The sequence below is a fragment of the Chinchilla lanigera genome, unplaced genomic scaffold (assembly GCF_000276665.1).
Source record: "Chinchilla lanigera isolate Chin_1 unplaced genomic scaffold, ChiLan1.0 scaffold00067, whole genome shotgun sequence".
NCBI classification, from domain to species: domain Eukaryota; kingdom Metazoa; phylum Chordata; class Mammalia; order Rodentia; family Chinchillidae; genus Chinchilla; species Chinchilla lanigera.
Window position 1 is genome coordinate 7,464,768 of NW_004955468.1, and position 20,209 is coordinate 7,484,976.

Sequence of the window (20,209 nt, forward strand, 5' to 3'; positions counted from 1 at the left end):
CTGCAAGAGATTCATGAGGCCAGACAGACAAGCCCAGACCCCCAGAATCACACCAGCACTTGCTCCACGCAGCTTGGGGCCCCAACAACTCAGCCTGAATGTGCCACAATGCACCAACCATTTAAATCACCCCCTAATGTACATGTTCCTGTAGATGAAACACAGACCTCAGCGTCAACAAGAGGGGAAAGGGTTAGGGTCTTTGAAGGAAGCCTGCGCGAGAAAGCCCTTTTTAAAAGTGCATTTTCATCTTTCTTTTTTACAGTGATCTTCTGCCATGGTGGAATGTAAACACCACAGGAATAGACAGAATCGTGAATTAAGGATTTGGACGCCTCGCTTTAGAAGTAATCTTCAAAGAATGCACATCCCAAACATCAGAGTCGCACAACAAGGCTCCGAGCTGCTGTGACTGCTTGGAAAATGGCACAGGTCACACCTATTATTACCAGTTGGGTCCTGAATTGCTTTTAAAAATCAATAGAAAACATGTTCTTACATCTCATCTACTTGGCAAGAGGGCAAATTCAGGGAGCATTGTCTTCACCCAGAGAAGCAATCATTTCAAAGGATGCCCCCTAAGTGCTGCCAACAGGGGGCAGAAATAGGGCATCTGCTGCATGCCTCCCCAGGAAAGGTACTGGAGCCTGGTGGCTTCATCAGTTCTCCCCCTTGCCTTCCAGTTCCAATTCCCCAGAAAGGCAGCATTCCCCTTCCTTAGATGAAATCTAAGGCAGCATTCTCTATTCCTCAGATGAAATCTGAATAATCACAGGCATAGTAACACTGTATGGTGGGAAGTACAAGTTCCATGGGGGCACTGATGGGAGATTTTTCTGCTGAACCCAGTCAACTCCTAGGCACATGGTTTGGTAGACCACTTGCAATTCTGAGATCCAGCTTCCTTGTCTGGAAAACTGATGACAGCTGACTCCACCTCCCAGGGCTGCTGAGGATCCAGTGAGAAAACATGTATGAAGTTGCCCATATACCACACCGTTGTGTTGTGCTACCACTTTGTTACCATCAGTCACCGCCATGATGGTCCTCCTCACACCCAGTATTAAGAGCAGTAGCTGTACTGCAACCATTTATTTCTAATCATTTGGGAGCACAGTGCTAGGCACTGGATCAATGCCTGCTCATTCACTGAAGGCACAGGGGTATTTTGTCCACACAGCTCATCTTCTTCAAGAATTCTCAGACAAGGCCAGGCCCCAAATGCAAAGGCAAAGAACAATGAAATAAGCAGAGTGTGCTTTTGTGAGAACAGAATCCAGAAGCATCCTTTAAGATTAAATCTGTATGAAAAGCACAAAAGTCAACTGCTGAACGATACATTAATTATGCACAACCAAAGATCTGCGAGAGGTTAAACCCCCATTTGGCAGCAAATTGAGTTCTTTTATTTGATATGAAATCTGTAAATGGTAATGATTTGTCCTTCCTGCTTAATGTCACCAAACTTCTGGGGGAGGGGTAAGAAAAAGACAAAAGGAAGGACCAGACTTTCATTTACTCAAGATTCTTCCTTGTTAAAGGATGAAATCTAATAGGCATCAGAAGTAATGGCTGCTCAGAACCACTGCTGGCTAAGGTCAAAAGCCAAGCACACCTGGAGCAGTATTAATAACATCTTGTCCCACTTGCTCCATTAGGGAGTTACGAAGAGTATTTCTAACTCATGTGGAATGAATGGTTTATAAGATGAAGGGTTTGAAGTCTCTTTCCAATCATATATGCTCAAGGCACCTAGATCTCCCAAGAATACCTTCCCCAACTTCACCACATAGAAATCTGCAGACCGATGGGCCAAGAAAGTTCCGCAGATGTGTTTGTTTGTTAAAACTATGAGGTCTTAAAATGCCATGGGAGGGTGTTGCTAAGTCCTAGTAGCTCCTTTGTCATCTTCCATTGTCTCCTATTTGGTTTAAACTTACACACAGATTCAGCCAGCACACTACAGATGGTTCTGCGTGATCATGGCTGGGTAAGTTCTGCCCATGTTTGACATGTGGCACTCAAGGAAAAGAAGTCTCAGGGGGATGAGGTCAAAGAAAGGATTTGGGGGGACTTCTGTTGCCCGGAGTGGGCTTGCTCATACTGTGACCTGTATGAAGAAGTGATAGGTTCTCAAGTGACAAGGATTGGGAATGACCTTTGTGATTGTGGCCTGGAATGTGCTCTGATTTTGCAAAACATCACTAGGTTAGGACAAGCTGGAGAAACACCAAGCAGGCAGTAAATAAGTTTTGCTAATGTCTAACAATTTCTCCAGGTCCCCTTCATAAACTGCCGGGGAAAAGCGGGAAGGACCACCTGGACCAACATGAGGGTTCACAGACAACAGCACCTCCTCTCAAACTGGAGACTCCAGTGGGGCCCAGAAATTGGAAGTTTAACAAATTATTATTTTGCCTACCAAAGTGTGAGAGCCACTGCCTGGTGCAACTTCCTCATTTTACTGATAGGGAAACTGAGCTCCAACTGGAGTAGTAAATTGCCCAAGAGAATAACCAAGCATAGACCAGCACCTGTGATTTTCCCCCTCTATCTTGTGCTTGATTGTGAATCAGAGGGTCCCGTGAAGACACATTTTAGTTCTAGTCACAGAGTCGAGCAGCTGCAGCACAGCAATGGAACAAGAAGCTGGAAACTCAGAGACCCTGGAGCAGAGAAGTTGGGTGGCAGATATAAGAGAGACACAACAAGGTCCTGACGGAAAACTGGAAGAAACAGAGCCCACCTAGCCTCGTGATGGGAGGCAGGGTTCCCCTTCATAACTAAGGTCAAATGCAGCAGGTCACCAAGAAGAACACACCATGGAGTCTTTTAACTTATTGGTCAAGGAACCCATCTGTGATAAGAGAGTCACTCCCAGAAAAGTTTGGCTATAAGTAATAGTGCCCTCTGGTCTCTCTGGGCTTGTCTTAGGGTCTTTATTTTCATAAACATACAATAATTAGCAAACCTTTTAACTCATTCAACTGAGAAGATAGAGCTTAGTATTGGTAGCCAACTAGATAGCAAATACTTTTTAGACCAAGACCCCATAAACCGTGAATATTTCAATGGAAATCATTTTAGATCTTTTCAGAAGACGCACATGCCTATGTGTCTTTACATTCGTTAAGGTTTTGTTGTTTTCCTCTCCCCCGAACCCCAGCTGTCAGCTGTCTTGTAGGGTGAGAATGGGGGAAGTTGGTGGCTGGTACAGCACTGGCACATTAGGAAAAGAAAAAGGAAAAGTCTGTCCTCAGAGAACCTGCAGTTGAGTTGAGCAAATACATACACAGGAAAAAGATATTTCTATTTAACTCATAGACTAAACACAAGAAGTTGGACAAAAGGGAGTTTTGGTTTTTTTTTTGGTTTTTCAAGACAGGGTCTCACTGCATCATTCAGGCTGGCCTTGAACTCACTAAGTAGCCCAGGCTGGCCTCAAACTCTTGGCAATCCTCCTGTCTCAGCCTCCCGAGCGCTGGAATTATAGGCATGCACCACCACACCCAGCTTAGGGAGAAATTTTAGACCATCAAAGAATTCCACAGAACAGACAGATGGAAATGGAGAGGTGCTCGCTATTCATTTCCAGATTTATTTGCACCTTTTATTTTTCTGTAGAAAGTCTGACTTGTTGTTGACTTGGGAGGAGAAAGACGAGTGCTTCCAACACTCTCAGAAAATAGGTTCTTCAAGTCACACAAGCACCGTGAGGCTCCCCGAGATGGGAGTTGCTTGGGCAACAGGATGTGACATAGGTTTAAAGTCCTTTCTCCCCTTCTGCAATCATCCTCTGTGATTCGAGTGTCTTGTTGAAGCCAGTGGGGTTGCTCCACCTCACTCATCAGTCAGATGAACGGCTCGCCAATCAGGAACACAGAAGGCATCTCCTCCGGTCTCCGCGATGCCTCTGCCCAGGGACCCCCATCAAGAGCTGCCAAAGACAAGGACGCAGAGCGACTAACAACGCTGCCTGTGCTAATCAGGGCCCCACACAGCTGGCTCTCAGCAGTGACAAGGAACCCAACTCTCCGTGCCCGACGTACTGATGTCAATGGAGAAGCCTGTGGTGGAAACCACACGACCCACCTCAGACAAAATGGCACAGGTGGGAAAATGGTTGGAGGGAAAAAGAAAGCCTGGAAGAACAGCCCTTCACTGAGCCACTGCCCTCACAGACAGAAAACCATGGCGGTGACACCGACACATTTCCCATATAGGACTCTATCACAGAGCCCTCTCGGGGATGAGAAACCAGCCGCAACCTCGCCTTCCACCTACAGCAATGGAGCAAAGGACGTGTTGCAGGATGGCGCACACCACGGCATAGCACTGCTCCCAAAGGGTCAAGGGCAAACTTGCAAGCCCATGTTCTTCCTCAGGGAAATGACATTCTTTTGCAAAATATTTATTAACAGGCTACCCTCTGTAAGTCGCTGTTCTAGGTGCTGGAAATAGAGGCACCAGGGAGACCTAGGGTGAGGGAGGGTGGAAGCAGAGTACATGTGCCAACAATGGAGGAATCAACCAAGGTGTGCTGCGTGAAGAAAACAGGACAACCAGCTAGCAGGTGGGTGCAGAGAAGCCATGGAGGTCCTTCTGCAAAGGAATACTAGAGAGAGAGAGATGAGGGATGCGGAGATGATGGGGAGTGGCTGTGGGAAGGGTGAGAGAGAGGACGAGAGTGTTCTGGGCCAAAGAGATGGCCAGTGCCAAGGCCTGGAGGTCTTGTGTCCAAGAAACTAAGCCCATGTGTCCAAGGGACTAAGACAAGGCCATTGGGCCAGAGCTGAGTGGGCAAGGCAGGAGCAGAGTGGGCCATGAGAACAGCAAGGTGGACACAGGTTAGGCACTGATGGCTCCATTCCTCAACTCGAGCTGATCAAAACCTCCTCAAATTGATCTGTGTCCCCTCACCAGCCCACTGGCCTCGATTCTAGCTTCTGCCTGTTCTCAGTTTTTTCTAATGTTCTCCACTGGCATTTCCTAAAAGGAAAGAAACAGCTGTCCCTTTGAAAAACCAAAAACCTCCAGGTATTGCCAAGGCCAGCCTCGCTGCCACCACTCTCGTGGGCTGTGCTACCTTCTGTCCTGGCCAGGTGCTGGTCAACGCGTTAATTGGCCAGATCACCCCTAGAGAGAGAAAGGTCCAGAGGATGCCAAAAGGTAAAGGAGCAGTAAGCAGAGAGAGCTGGCTGAGGCCCTCCTGTGATCTAGCTGTCGGCAAGCCTTTGTCCAAACAGAGGGAAGGTGAGGCAGTGTGGGCAGACACCTAAGTTTTGAAATTCTTCTGTAATTATGGCTTGAGTCAAGAAAATGCACATGAGTTCACAGGATGATAAATATTAGCATGCTTCTCCAAGTTCAAGTGAGTTGTCAATAAGACAATTAAAGCAGCATCAATAATATGCACTGTATGTTATTATCTGCTATTCTAAATCCCAGGCTTTTGTGATCTCTTGAAAACAAAGGAGGACAGGCATCGGTGATACAAATACTTTTTCACACAAGTGAGAGAAGTAATTGTACATTAATGTAACAGCACTGCACCTGGGGGTGGGGAACAGATCATTCTGAAATACTGCATGAAGAACTCAGGGTGATGAGGAAAGGGCTAGGTGGAAAGGACCAGTTATAAAGGAAAATTAGCAATCCTGTGTCTAAGGCAGATCAATCACTTATATCACGTGGCCCCAGTCAATAGGAACCAGAATAAGTGCTGGCACTGACCTTAATCAACTGACAATCAGTACTTGGAAACCATAAACTTTAGATTCTTCTAAAGGAAATGGAAGCTAAGTGGAACTGGGTAAAATTATTGCATGTGCATGAATATAGCTTTTAAGAGGGTATGGATACATAGGTACTAATACATGCAAGTATATATACACATACAAATATATATTCATATATGTAAAGTATCTATGGAAAACTCCATAGCATTGTGCTGAACTGGAATTTGGAATGAACAATCTCTTGAATACAAATTGTGATGGCCAAACTTTTTCATTGTTCCCCAAGACAAAAACCTACACAAAACAATCTCTATACATCTGCAGAATCAAAAATCATTTCCCCTCCAAAAATAACTCGCAAAGCATTAAACGCATTGGAATGAGAGTAGATATTAAAACTACTATTTGTTGACACTTGGTGATTTAGGATTGAACGGAGAAGTTGTCTCCAAATTAATGAGCCAGACATAATAGAGCACTGTCAAAATATTGGTTTTATTTTATCCTACCTATTGTTGGCACTCTTCTCTAAGTTGGGGAAAAATGTAATTTTTTCATTAGCATTATCATTTGTTATTATTACATTAGTTGCTGTTTATTATGGAAAAGAAACCTCATGTCACTTTTCAAGATTATTATAGAACAATCACATGGAAATTTGTGATGGAGACTAAAATAAAATACCAAATGTTTCCCAGACAATTTTTACTATAGACCGAAATATTTCTAAAGAGGAAAAACAGAACTGTTGGTTCAAATCTCATAATACATGATAAATAAATTTAGATCTGTATTATATATTTGAGCAAAGCTACTATTTCAATGAATGCTTAAAAATTAAAATAATTATGTCAAGTTTAATATATCTTACTTTATAGTAATCAAGTTAGTAAGTGGACAATAACCAACATATGCTCACAGAGTTGAATAGATAAAATTAGGGATGGAACTGTATGCCAAAGTCTGTTCGTTTAGTCTTTATTTCTTATACTGCCCTTAAGCACTTTTTTCTTTTAATTTATCATAGGTTTTTGCTAAGGAAGGAGAAATATTTCAGCAACTTTTCTGAAAGTGTAATAAAAGTCGTGCATTTGTTTCCATAATTTTTCTATTGAGTCATTTACATTTTAATATTTTGCATCTAAGTTACGATGATGTGAAATACGATATGTATGCAGGAGGATTTGGAATGTTTATAGTTATTTAATGAAATTTACTTAACCATTTAAAACCAAATGATGAGGAAAAAGTTCAGTTTCCAAAGAACCAGGACATACTTCATTTTCCACTAAAAATAAAATTAAATTAAAAAGTTACCGTTGTGATAATTTAGATAATAAATCGGGAAGACCAGGCATGCAATGTGCTCACCCATGCTACATCAAAATGTTGTGCCTGGAGCTACAGATGTCACAAACAAGGACCCAGTTTTCCTGTCATCCTATCCCTCTCCTTACAGAGACAGGTATTCATGACTTCCATAGTGTTTGGGGAAAGAAGTAGTGGAAACTTTTTCCAAAGTCCAGCATACAGAAGAAAGCCTAAACCCGCTCCTCCCAGGGGCCCCAATTGGCCAGCTGTCTCTCCTCACCCTGGGGCTCAGCACCCTGCTGGCAGTGGCAAGGGCTGGAAGGGACAGAAGAGCAGGAGTGGCCATGTAAAGGCAAGAAAGGGACCCTGAGTTGCAGCTACCAGACCCAAGATTTACCCCCTCACATCCCAGGCTGTATGAAGCAGAGCCAAGGACAGTCACACATCGCTTAGAGAGGCAGTTTCTTTGTGCGAGCATCACACAGCATCCTTATGCAGACGTAGAGGTCCAGGTGAACCACACGGGGCCTCTGGATGTTACCAACCAACGTGGTAATTATGACACATGTGAGACTACTCAGGAAGCATAGCAAACTATTTTACAACTTTTTTAATGAGTAGAAAGAGTACACTCTGAAATAATGATAAAACATACAGTATGGCAAATACACAAACCAGTAACAGGGTCACTTACTATCATTGTCAAGTACCATGTCCCATATCTAACTGCATGTGCTGTGCTGTTTTGCCACTGGTAGTGCAGTACATTTGTTCACACCAGCATCTAACACGTGAGTATTGTAGTGTGCTACCACGTAATGGCAGCTATAGTGTCACTAGGTGGTAAGAATATTTCCACTCCAGTATCATCTTTTGGGACCATGCTAATAAATATGATCCACTTTGGCCAAAGCATTGTTATGTGGCATCTTCTGTATACGCAAACAAAACACAAAGGGATCGTGTAGTCATACCCTCGGGCTGGAGCTGGGCATGGGAGACAAAGGAGAACAGGAGAGCAGGTATCAGAGGACCCCTTGTGAATCTCAATAGAAGCCATCACTTGTGCCTTTGCAGTCAACTTCATTTTCTAGCTTTTTTATGTGCCTGGCGCAGAGTAGATGTTCAGAACGGATATCTGTAGGCTGCATGATTTGCACAGGAATAACTGAAGGGGACCAAGGAGAACCACTAGCAGAAAATATTGACCTTAAGAGAGGTCATGAGGCAGAGAAAAATTGAAGCAGCCAGTGTTCTCTGGCATGGCCCCGTGCAGGCTGTGCTCAGAGAGCCAGGGAGGAGCTACCACCAGGACAGGACCCCTACGCCATGCAAACAAAGCCTGGGCTGTTTTTTGGGGACCTACAGCCACCCTGGTCCTCGTTATTCTTCCCAAAATACCAATACCTCTCCAACCTCAGGGACTTTGCACTTGCCATGCCCTCTGCCTGGAATTCTTCCCTACTCTCTTTTGCTGACTCCTTCTCACCCTCCACCGTGCCTCTCTGTTTTTGCCCCTCACACTCTTCATGGTCACAGTCAGAATGTCAGATACACTTCTGTCTCACTTTCTTCAGTGGCAGGAGCCATGAATGTCCATCTCAGGTCCATCTCTGTATTCCAGTGCCTAACACAGTGCCGGGCACATAGCAGCTGCTCAGTAAATACCTGTCAGTACCCTGCCTCTGCCCAAAGTGACACAGAGAAATGAGTGAGAAGAAACCAGCTCCCGCATGAGCTCTGCTCACACCACTCACTTCTCAACCCTGAATGCAATCCTGCCTCAGGGTCTTTGCACTTGCTATTCCTATAGCCTGGAGTACTCTCATCCAGGCTTTTCCATGCAGTCTGTGCTTCAGTGCCACCTTCCCAGGGAGGCTCCCCACCCTCCCCAGCTGAGCCTCTCAGCTACCCCTTCCACTTGCTGTACCACGTCCGCTTTCACTTTTCCCTAGAACACGTATCACCATTGGACGGACACACCATATATTTATCCTCACTCTCCCTCAATCAGAATATAAGCTCCATGAGAGCAGAGACCGTTAGCTCTCTGTCCAATGTCACAGCCCCAGGACTTGAACTGTTCCCATTGTGGGGACAGTGTCAAGTAAGCCAGTGCCAGGCCTGTCTGGCGAGACTTGCCCAAGACACTGTCCTTCCCAAAGTGCCATTCCCAGACCTCCATGCTGATCCCTACCACATGTTTTTGCCTTTCGCCACTAAAGGTTGCATTCCCTGCTGATTATCTCAACCAAGATTCCTGAAGCCTAAGCACCTAATACCTGTCATTAAAAAAGTCCAGGAAGCTACCAGTACTTCCTTCTCAGAGCCTGGCTGAATAGCCCACTGGCTTGGGCAATGTCCAGGCTGCACTAGGAGGCTAGGGTTGGTGTCTGGAGCTTTTCCTGAACAGCCAGCCTCACCTACGGTGGCTCATCGAGGCCTCCCTGGAAGACCAGTATTCAGCCGTGGGCTGCCCTAGAAAATTGGTGGGGAGGCTGAAGGAGGTTCGCACTTCTAACTCACTTCCCTGAAGAGATGATGTTCCTTTAGGGCTCCAGAGACTGGACATTTCCCATCACAGCCAGTCACAAGGGGTCCTCACCATGTGCCAGTATCAACCCCTTTGCAGCCAGCTTGGACTAATAACTCACTCGTGATAGGGAATACAGGCCAGGTCCCACTGCATCTTGAAGGAGGAGAGTGATGAGGGCAGAAACAGGAAAGGTAAGGACTCTCTGAGGAGAGCAAGAGATGCCTACAGGGTCCTGAAATGGACACCTTCACCCACCAAGAGCAGAGGATGGGACACTGGGTTTTATGCTCATTCCCAGGCCTTTGCCCTAAAGGAGTTTTATGAAGAGAAATGGTTCTTGTGCTCAGACATGCTCAGAACAAATGTCCCCCTTTAGGATCCAAGGAGTAAGTATGGTAGAATCTTTGCAACTAAAACAAGCACATCTGTCTCCCGGCCCTTGATGCTGCACTGCTATGTGTGTTCCCAGGAACTCCATCTGCAGAGACGCTCTGGCGGGGGCCAAGAGTCCCTTCCGTGGGACACGTGCAGCCCACACAGCACAGGCACAGCTCTGTTCAGAGAGCTCTGCACGGCCACCCACCCCAGCTTGACCTTGGGCAAGTCACGCCCCGTGGATGAACCCCTCACTCCGTCAAAAGTCGGAGAGTGTTCCAAGGATTAAGTGAAATGACACCTTGCATTTTAAAACCCAAGCCCATCTATTGAATAAGCACTCAATAAATTCTAGAGGTTTATTTACAAGACTTGATCTTGATTTCAAATTTCCCCCCAGGAAGATGGGCTCCTGCTTCTTACGCAGTAGCATCCGGGTACTTCCTAGTTTCCAAGAGAGCCTGGCATTTTTCCATTCCTAATAGATTTGGGGGTCCCTTCAGTGGTGGAAAACTAGGCTGGAATTCTACCTTTTACTTCTGTGCGAGAAAGTAAAAGAGTTACGTCCAGCTCCCCACTTCTCCCTTGGTGACTCATCTTGAATACACCAGCCATGGGTTCAACTCATTAATTTTATACTTTATGCTTAAGTGTAAGGTTCCCCTGAAATCAACACGTGAACAGCCTGCAGTGTGTAAAGCAAGCAAGTCCCTGGTATGAACGTGTGCATGTCTGTACATCCTTTCATTTGAAACCCACATCCCAAGAGAGCATTGTTGTTTTCACTCTGTTTTTGTTTTGATACAACACCCCAGCAGTGGTTTTGTTTACGGTCATAGCACCAACTCTACCTAGGATTTAAAGACACTGAATATTTTTAAACATGAATGAATGAACAAAAGACAACACCACCATGGGGTCTTTGGCTCAGACTCCAGGGAAAAGATGGACAACAAAGTTATCATGGGCCCACTAACATGTGTGTGTGTGTTTACTTATGCGTGTGTATATGTGTAAGTGTATGAACATGTGTACATGTGACATGTATACATGCCTGTGTGCACAGGCTTGTATGTGCATGTGTGACAGATGTGTGAGAATGTTTGTTTAGTGAAGATGCTGAACGCACCCCCACCCTAGACTCCTCCATGAACTTCACTGACCCATTAAAAATGCATCTTCAGAAACATAAGAAATCAATTCGCCAATAGGTATTGATCTCCAGGTGAATAACTACAAAGACCGGCCAGGGTAATAACAAAGGAGGAAAGACACTTCTCCAGCAAGCTCTGCAAACATCTGGGGCAAACAGGTTTTTTGGGGGAGTAGGGGAGTGGGGGTACTGTGTTTCTAAAATATTCAACAAAATGTAGAAAGCATGTAATAATAGTGGCTTGCCATTCCTTCAATAACTGGTCCCTGGGCTCTTTAATTAATCATTTTCTCTTTCACTCCTGCTACTTTATGAGGGAGGAAGAATTACTCCAATTCTAGCTATGGAAAACCAAGCCTTGAAGACCAAATGCCCTGCTCACAAACAGCTTGTAAGTGGAGGAGGTGGGTGTCAAACTAGGTCCCATCTGACTGGTCCTGAGCTCTTTATCGATGTATGACACTGCTTAAGAGCAAAACAAAACAAAGCAACAAAAAAAAAAAAAAAAGCTTCAAGCTCTTCCTCATTTACAAACAACATTTCCAGTTCAATGAAATAAGTATCTCAATCATGAAATAAGGGAAAGAACATTCCTAAAAATTAAATTATGCAAAAAATGAACTTATAGATATTGATATGTCAAGCAACAGGCATGTACCATGTAACCCTTGCGAAGAATTTAATTAGCAAATAAAATGCATACAAAGAATCCTTCTTTAGATTCTCCACTCTCTGGAGCAATGATACAATAAGTGGAAAAATGCATGAAGTTTCCCTGCACTAATCTAAAGGTTAACAGTTGGATGATGACTGACAGTAATAAAACAATGGTTTCCTTACCCCTGCACCCCCACCCAATCCAGCAAAACTTTGATTTGTGTACTCTCAGACAGAAATCAGGGAGCACGAATATCTGCAAGTTTAAGAACAAATGTGCACATTATGAATTTGCGTTAGATTCCGCTAAGCCCTCTGCTTCCTACAGAAGTAAGATCTCTACCCCCAGCCTCCCCAGGCCTCCTGGCCCCTTCACAATGACCTCTGTGGGAGGCCAACCTCTACTAGACAGTACTCAAAGAGACAGATTCCAACTGGAAAGTCTATTCTCAGGAAGTAAGCAGCTGGAAACCACTCATTCTTTAGATCAATGAACAAATTATTTTATTGAAGGTGGTATTTGGAGATCACACGCAAAAATTAAGTGATTTTCATCTGAGTAATATTATCATGCAAAGGGAAAGTTTTCTTAACAACAGGCCCCTGTTGTCCCCAAGATCCACATATCGGCCTGGTATTTTTCACCTAAGCAGGCAGTTTCTAATTCAGCCAGTGCCTCAAAAAAAGCCATCTCACACAGATCTAGGTCTTGTCAACCTTTTGAGACAGGAGCAAAAACGTGAGGATCAAGTTGCTGGTGTCGGTGAGATAAAAGGGCAGAATGTCAAAATACAACCAGTTCTTCAGGGAGGATTTTGAAGATGTTTCATACTCTAATATCTGGAATATATTACTTGAGCTCATCAGACAGCCATCACTGCAGAATAAACATGCCAACAGACACGGCATGCACATCCCCTGGCCAAAAGACAGGCCGGGTCACCATCCCTTACATCACAGGGCACTGTCATAGGAAATGCCAAGCCGATGACTAGGCCCTGGCCAAGTTCATCATTTGTCACGTACTCAGAAGACCACTGTGCCTTCCTTGGGGTGACAGTAGTTATTAAAAGGAGAAAACTGCTACCTTACCAGCTTCATCAGTACATTTTTAGATGATGCAAATATTCATTTCATCTCGTCGGTTCTGTTTCATCTGCTTCCAGAATATTCTAGGTAGGAATTTTAAATGGAACTAAAACGGCCATGTTCCCCGGCCCCTACCAAACTTTAACAAAAGCTTTTTCAAACTATATTGTACACGCAAAAGGTGGAAGGGAACCAAAAAGGAGGAAATGAATGGGGTGGGGGTGACACAAAGTAAAACAAACACACACAGAAAATAAATATCAAGTTGTCAAATCAATGAGCTCAGAAAAAAAAAAAACAACAACAACAAAAAACTGCAGAGTATCTAGCTTTCTGCTTAAGAAATGGTGCACGGAAAGTCAGAGAGCTCTCAGGCAGGAGGTGGCTTGAGACTACTCTAAGTCACAAGTCAAGAACACCAGCAGGACTCAGAGAGCCAGTGGCTTTGCCAAGACCAGCATAGAGGTGGCCGTCCACCATCAGAGGAGGTTCCGGCTGCACAGATTAAATCCTTTCATGTCGGCATGCGGCTGCTTTTCTCCCTCCCCACATTCCAACACTACCACTTCTCCACCTTTTGAACTCTTCTTGGGCTAACAGACGGGGACTGCCACCCACCACTGCTGACCTTCTCTCGGGTGGAAACGCTGGTGAATAAAGTTCCTGAGATGCTGCAGAAATCAGGGGCTGGTTTCCTTAGCAGATCCAGCCATGTTCCACGAGCTAGACACTCTCTGCTTACTGCACCTTTAAGGCTGTGAAATAGCCATTTGGCTTCAACAGATTATAACTCCAAACTGGGAGTCCTGGCTGAGGCGGCCCAATAATTAGAGCACTTTTGCTGTAGTTTCAATAAGACTTCCACTTCCCTCAATAGGCTTCACATAAATGGCAGCCTTTCCTTAATAATTTAGAAGGCTTTGCCAAATTCGACTTTAATAGATTTTTATAAAGAATTAAAATTTTAGAAAAAACAACTCCTTCCAAATTGCTTGTGCCGCTTTCCCTCGCTAGTCCAAAAAAAAAAAAAGATAACCATTTCTAGATATCGTGAAAGATTAAAATTAAACATGAAGCTCCTCAAAGAGATTAAATTTTACATATAAAAGCTATGTGATCTCTGATCTATTGACAGTCTCTAGAATGACTCTTTAGCTGATATGGAGTTCCCAAATATTTTCTCCTCCTTGCCAACAAATTAACAACAATGCATACGTTCCCAAAGCAACGAGTTCCGGTTCACACTGTTGACTTCCATTTTAAAGGCGAGTTGATATTTTTTGCAAGGATAGTTTCTGTTCTCAATCTTAAGGATTGCACAGAAGGACAGAAGATTAGAATAGGTTAGGAACAGGAGCCTCCCAAGGCCGGTGCAGCAGGCTTAAGATCCCTGGTAGGCCATGCCACGGCCACCTGGCTGCAACAAGTTGTCACACCACTCACTTTGCCCTCTGGGAAAGGTGGGTGGGGAGACCCCTTCCCTGGGTTAAACGGCTTAAACAAGACAATGCACCCAAGGCACAGAGCGTACCACCCAGCATGGGGGGAGCACAGAGCTGCAACTACCTCTGCGTATCTACTCCAGCGCCCCACCCAGACCCTCCCTTCCAGATGTCTGGACACAACAGGCAGAAATGTCCTCTAAATGAATGTAAACACCTGAAAGCGCTACCATCCAGCCCTTCCAATCAAAATCCTGCTCAAATCTATGGGAATTACATAGGGACCTCAGAAATGCAAATGAGAACATCATTATGACTGAGGCTGAATGGGCAATTCTGTGATTAATCTTGATTTTGGGGGAAATCTATGAGTTGACTTTTACAACCCACGTAGAGCTGAGAAAGAGGGAGTGGGGAGATTTGGTAATTAAGCAACAAAAAGGCTAAAAGCTATGAAGAGTCTGATGGTTTCAAAAGGATGAACAGAAAGGGTAAGGTCTGGGGGACGTCTGGAAGCAGGGAGACCAGCTCCTTCGCTGAAAATCCAGCAGGGTTGGGAGGGACAGGAACTCATTCCCCGGGAGACAAACCCACCTCAATAATCAAAGACCCAACTAAACATAGCTCAGGTAATCAAAGCCATAATGCCTTGATAGAAAACTTTCAGGCTAATGTCAGCTCAAGCCTACGGTGGTCGTTTTTCCTGTGTCAAAACGGCACTTCATTTTCTTATTTTAAAGCCACAGACTACGAATAGGCAGGAACTGATTTTCCTTCCTGCATCTCTGAATACCTTCAAAGCACCTGCATCACCTTCCTGCTGCTGCCGCCACCCACCTGAAGGCTCCGACATGCCTCAGGGAGGGCTGGGTTGCCCTGGCAGTCGACATTCACTCCCTGACCACTGCAGGGGCAGGAAGGGGAGCTGAGCATGGGGTGGGGACATGGTCTACAGCAGTCACGGATGAACACACCAATTCTGGAGGCAGACGGATGGGGGCTGATCTTAGGTCAACCCCCCACTACCACCACCTTACTCCTTGCCTAGTTTCCACTCTGAAAATTCAGGACAAATATGGTGCCTGCCCTAATAGGGAAGTTGCAAAGCGCTCAGAGCTTTCTCCATGGTTAAGGGCTCAAAAATAAACAACTCTTAGTATCCTTCAAGCAGAGTGTCCATCTCAGAGCTGTCTCTTTCAGCTACTTGGTTGGCATGTCACAGTCCATGGCCCGGAGATACAGCTCCCACCCACAGGGCCACTTTTAGGGTATCTAGTAACTGATATTTAAAAGCCATTGGACCCCTACATCTTAACTCCAGAAGTTCTATTGTTCCAATTATTAGTCCACTCTGAAATTTCTGACTCCTCCCAGCCCTTGTGGGTTGCCTGGTGTTTGGGGCAGGGCTCAACCTCCTGGCCTTGCAGGGCTCTGGGACATGTCCGTCTGCCTCCAGCCTGTGAACTCCCTGAGGGTGGGAACATCCACCTGTCCCCGTTGAGAGGCCCAGGAGAAGGCCCGGCACAGAAAAGAGTAGGAAGTGAGCCTGCTTGCCCCCATCGGGGGAATACACAGCAATGCCTAGGGACGTGTTTGATTATTGTAACTGGGAGGCGGCTGCTGGCAACGAGTGGGCAGAGGGCAGGGATGCTGCCAAACATCCCACTAGCAAAGGACAGACTCCTCCAAGGAGAATGAGAGGCCCCAGTTTGGAGGAATGATGCCCACGTTACTCTAGCAAGATTTACCCAAGACCTCACTGGACTCTGAATCTTGTCTCTTAGACAAAATAGAGAGGATATTTATTTCCAGAGGCATCTCCAGCAGACTCAGAGCATGAAGAGAGCCACGTACTTACAATGCTCTGTAATTATTCTAATATAAGAAAAAGACCAATGGGGGCTGGGGATTTAGCTCAGCGGCACAGCGCCTGCCTTGCAAGTACAAGGTCATAAGTTTGATTCCCGGTACCAGAGGGAAAAAAAAAAAAAGAAAGAAAGAAAAAGACCAATGATTTATCATGACTTTGTGTGTGTGGTACTAAGTAGTACTAGGGCCTTCACATTGGGCTACATCTCCATCCCTTTTATATTTTTTATTTAGTGACAGTCTTGCTAAGCCATGAGTTGCCCCAGCTGGGCTCAAGCTTGTGATCCTCCTGCCTCAGCCTCATGGAGTGCCAGGACCATAGCCATGCGCCACTCTGTCCAGCCCATGCCCAGATTGTGTACAGTGAGAGGAGATCCTTAAGCAGCCAAGAGGCAGCTGAAACCAGCTCTACAGCTGCACAGCACTGCCCCACAGCAGCCAGCCAACAGAAGCCCGTGGATGGAACTAGACACGGAAGGCCTCACCTCACCTCAGGCCCTGTCATGGCCAAGGTAGGTGGCTTCCTGCATGGCCCACCTTCCTGAAGTGGCTACTATCCACGTCTGCCTTCACTGGGAAAAATAAACCAGGTTCTGAGAGAGGCGGCCTATGCTGCTCAGGGTCCTCGTCCTGAGGGCTCATTTCCTTGCACTTTCTCCTGCCTCCCGCTTTTTCCTGCACTAAGCCCTCCACCTCACACGCATACTTGCAGACATACTAATCTCTCAGGGGTAGTGTAATTGCGGATGAAAAGGAAATCATCTCGGAACAGGTGCGTCTAGCAGGCAGCACCTCCCCCAGTGCATGCAGGCACAAACACAGGCACACATGACCGTCACTACCACGGAGACCCTAGTGGACCATTTCCTGGCTTAGATCATTCTGACTGCACAACTAGCTGCTCTCCCCCATTAAGACACTCAAGGGAACATCTTAGTAGCCCAAAGAGTCAAGACCTAAGCAACCAGTCCTTCCTCCCCACAAAAGGCCTCTCTCCCCACAATGCTCTACAAGTACCAGATAAAACACCTGTGCGAGCCCAGCTGCTCCCCATCCCCCATCTCCCTGAGGACTTGCTCCTTTCCCTCTGTGCCTGCAACCCTAGGCCTCCCCTGCCATAGCGGGCCTTGGACACGCCATGACTGAAAGCAGAGGAAGGTGGGTTTGCTGAGGAAGCCCCTCAGTTCACAAGCTCCTACTAGCAGAGGCATCTCAACTACCTGAGTGAACTCGTACCTTGCTCTTAGACTCCAAAGGCCAGCTACCCCAAACCTAAGGCCTCCCCTGGAGACAGGATCAAGCAGGACTGGGCACTTCTTGGTCCTAGGTCTGGGTGCACATGCTACAGGGGTAAGAGGGGGACTTCTGTCACTAGCATGAACAAAAGTTGACCTACAGAAAACTCACATCTGTTTTTAAATTTGCATCAAGTCTCACTTTAAATAATGTTGAGAACAAAATGCAAGCCGATATTTCAGCTTACTTAAAAGGCTTATTAAAAACACTAAATCCAAAGATGTTAAAAAGCTATAATTGTCCTCATTCAAACTGGAAAAATAAATCTATTTGCTTTCTTCCTTTATGATCCTCTTCTTAAAAAAAAATAAGTTCATCTATATTCTCATGAGCGTCATTGCTGTCTTTTTTCCCCCTTCCATTCAAGGCACTTTAAAAACACCTGTGCCATTCATAGCCAACTTTTGAGCAAAAGGCAACCACATTTGGGGAAGGCTGTTTAGCTGATTTCCTGATGCCAGAGATAAGCTTGTGTTGCTCAAAGAGTGAGGCTCAGGTCAGAGTTCACTTGAACGAGCTAGTGGATTTTATAGGTCTCAATCGATGAAAATTTATTCAGTTACCTAAGGCAGAGTAGGCAACCTAATCGGTCAGTTTTTTGGGGCTCAGCAAACAGTGATTCCACATCTCAGCCCTGCCTTCAGCACCCAGTGGGCAACGGTGATTAGTAGGGCTGCACCTCCCAGCCACCTCCCTGTCCTCTTCCATAATGGGAGCAATTGGCCTCTGGCTTGCACCATCGTAGCGTGACTGCAGCTCAATGCCTGTCCTAAGTCTCCCGTGAAGACAGCCCTGGCCAGCAGTTAAGTTGCTGAGTTGTGAGGATCTCAAGCCTGCTCTGAAGTTAAGCACTCCAGGCATAGAACAAGATGGGTTTTCAGAGCACTGGTCCAAGAGAATGCAAATTTATTGAAAGTGTTTTCTCCAGGTTTTCCATAATTACCATTTATGTCTCCAGGAACTGCTTCCCCGAACCCAGTTTAGGGTGAAAGCATTTTAAAGACTTTCTCTGCAGATGACATATGAGGTACTAACCTTTTTTCATATGCCCAGATGTTAAGTTCATTTTCATCACATTTATGCAAATTTCATTTGAACAGTAAATCAAAAGAAATCTTAAATCATTGTACACTATTTAAAAATCAACACTAAAGCCGGTTTACTTCCAGGGGTATTAACATAAAGTCACAGTTAATGGGCTGAAGGTAGGAAGCAAATGTCACAGTCCCTTCTTCCATCCAATGCTACACAGAGCCCGGAGTCCTAGCCATCTATGGGATCAAACGTCTCTGCCAGGTCACAGTCAGACTGCAGTTTTAGTGGATAAAGGGTATTCTGGAAATGAAAGCCTTCTAAAAGTTTTCCAAACTTTGGAAAAACAGAGACCCCTCGGTCCAGGGGCCTGTCATCCACGAGGCAACCAGAGAGAGTCCTCCAAAGTCTGGGAGTCAGTGGGATACTTCTGGCAGCTGGTTCCCTCCTCTTAGGGGAAAAAGTTAATTCTCAGGGCTCCGCGGTCCTGCATTTGTCAGGGAGCTGGACGTCAGCGCTATCATTACCAAGCAAATCAGCCAGGCGGTTAATGGTGGAATCAGGAGACATTTGCACTCTGCTATCAGAATGACATCATAACTAAAGCAGCCTTCAGCCAGAAGCCCTAGGCTCTCTCTGAGCCGAGGCCAGAGGGCTGCTGGGGGCGCCCCCCTGCGACTCCCTTGGCTGGAAGCTGAGTCCAAGGCCCCTTCCCAGCACGACGGTGGGCCCAGCCCCCAGCATGTTCCCAGGATAGCCGGGCAAACAGGAACTAGGGTTACAGTCTTTCCCCAAGCAATCGACTCCCCTGCCCGGTTCTGCACACTGTAAATAATAATGTATATTTTAATAATCTGAGACACTGTAAAACCATTTTCCTCATCAAGCAAGAGCCGGCGTTTTATGAATGCAGTTACATCTCGGCTATAAAATGTATGCATTTCCACCAAAATTGTCTATCTGTTGGTGACCCGGTCTTCAGCAGAAGCTCTGCACTTTCTCCTTCGAGCAATAGAAATAGATGACGCTGGGGGAAGGAGGGCAAGCTAAAGGGAAAGCCCTTCCTGCGCTTGTTTTGGTTGCTTTTCTTTTAAAGCACAGTTGAACACACACACACACACACACACACACACACACACACACACACGGAGACACAAACCTTAGAATAATGGGGGAGGCATTTGGCGACAAGCTGCATCCGCGACGCGGCGCGGCGCGGCGACGAGCAGCCAGCCCCGCTTGCTAGCTCGCAGCTGTCTCCACGGCGGCGGCGGCGGCGGCGGACCGAAACTCGCCCCCGACCCGAGATGCCCAACTCCACAGCGTCCCGAAGATCGCCTCTCCAGTGTCGCTACAGGTACCCTGGTGGCCCTAGCATCTCACCTGGCACGAAAAGTCGGGAGATAGAGCGGGGGGAAAGTTCTGCAAGCCTCGGGCCGGGCAGCTCGGGAGCCCGCGGACGCAGTGCTCCCGCCGGCTGGCCGCTCTCACCCGAGGCCCGGCTGCCGCTCCCGGCAACTCGCTCGCCGGCTCTGCGCGCTGACCTCGGGGCACGCTGAGGCCACCGCAGGGCACTTACTTGGCACTTGCTTTTGAGTGCGCAGGTCGTCGCGGTTTTCACTTGGGTTTTCAAACAAGTTTCGGGGGTGGAAGAAGGAGGCAAAAAAAAAAAAAAAAAAAATCCAATTATGCAAATGGACTCCGGACTGGG

At 46.2% G+C, this 20,209-nt stretch overlaps 1 protein-coding gene across 9 annotated transcripts in view; it reads right to left on the reverse strand.

Annotated features, from left to right (window-relative positions):
- Znf536 (zinc finger protein 536) overlaps positions 1 to 20,209 on the reverse strand; it is a 439,406-nt gene that overhangs the window by 415,467 nt on the left and 3,730 nt on the right. For 3 of the 9 annotated variants that reach the window (XM_005400101.2, XM_005400096.2, XM_005400102.2), the window contains exon 2: positions 19,882 to 20,118. The exons of 3 other annotated variants lie outside the window; for them this stretch is intronic. The gene's annotated coding sequence lies outside the window, so the exon portion shown is untranslated. Of the gene's footprint in view, positions 1 to 19,881; positions 20,143 to 20,209 lie in introns of those variants that run through there. 3 more of the 9 variants (XM_013522537.1, XM_013522536.1, XM_013522538.1) reach the window with 2 other exon arrangements.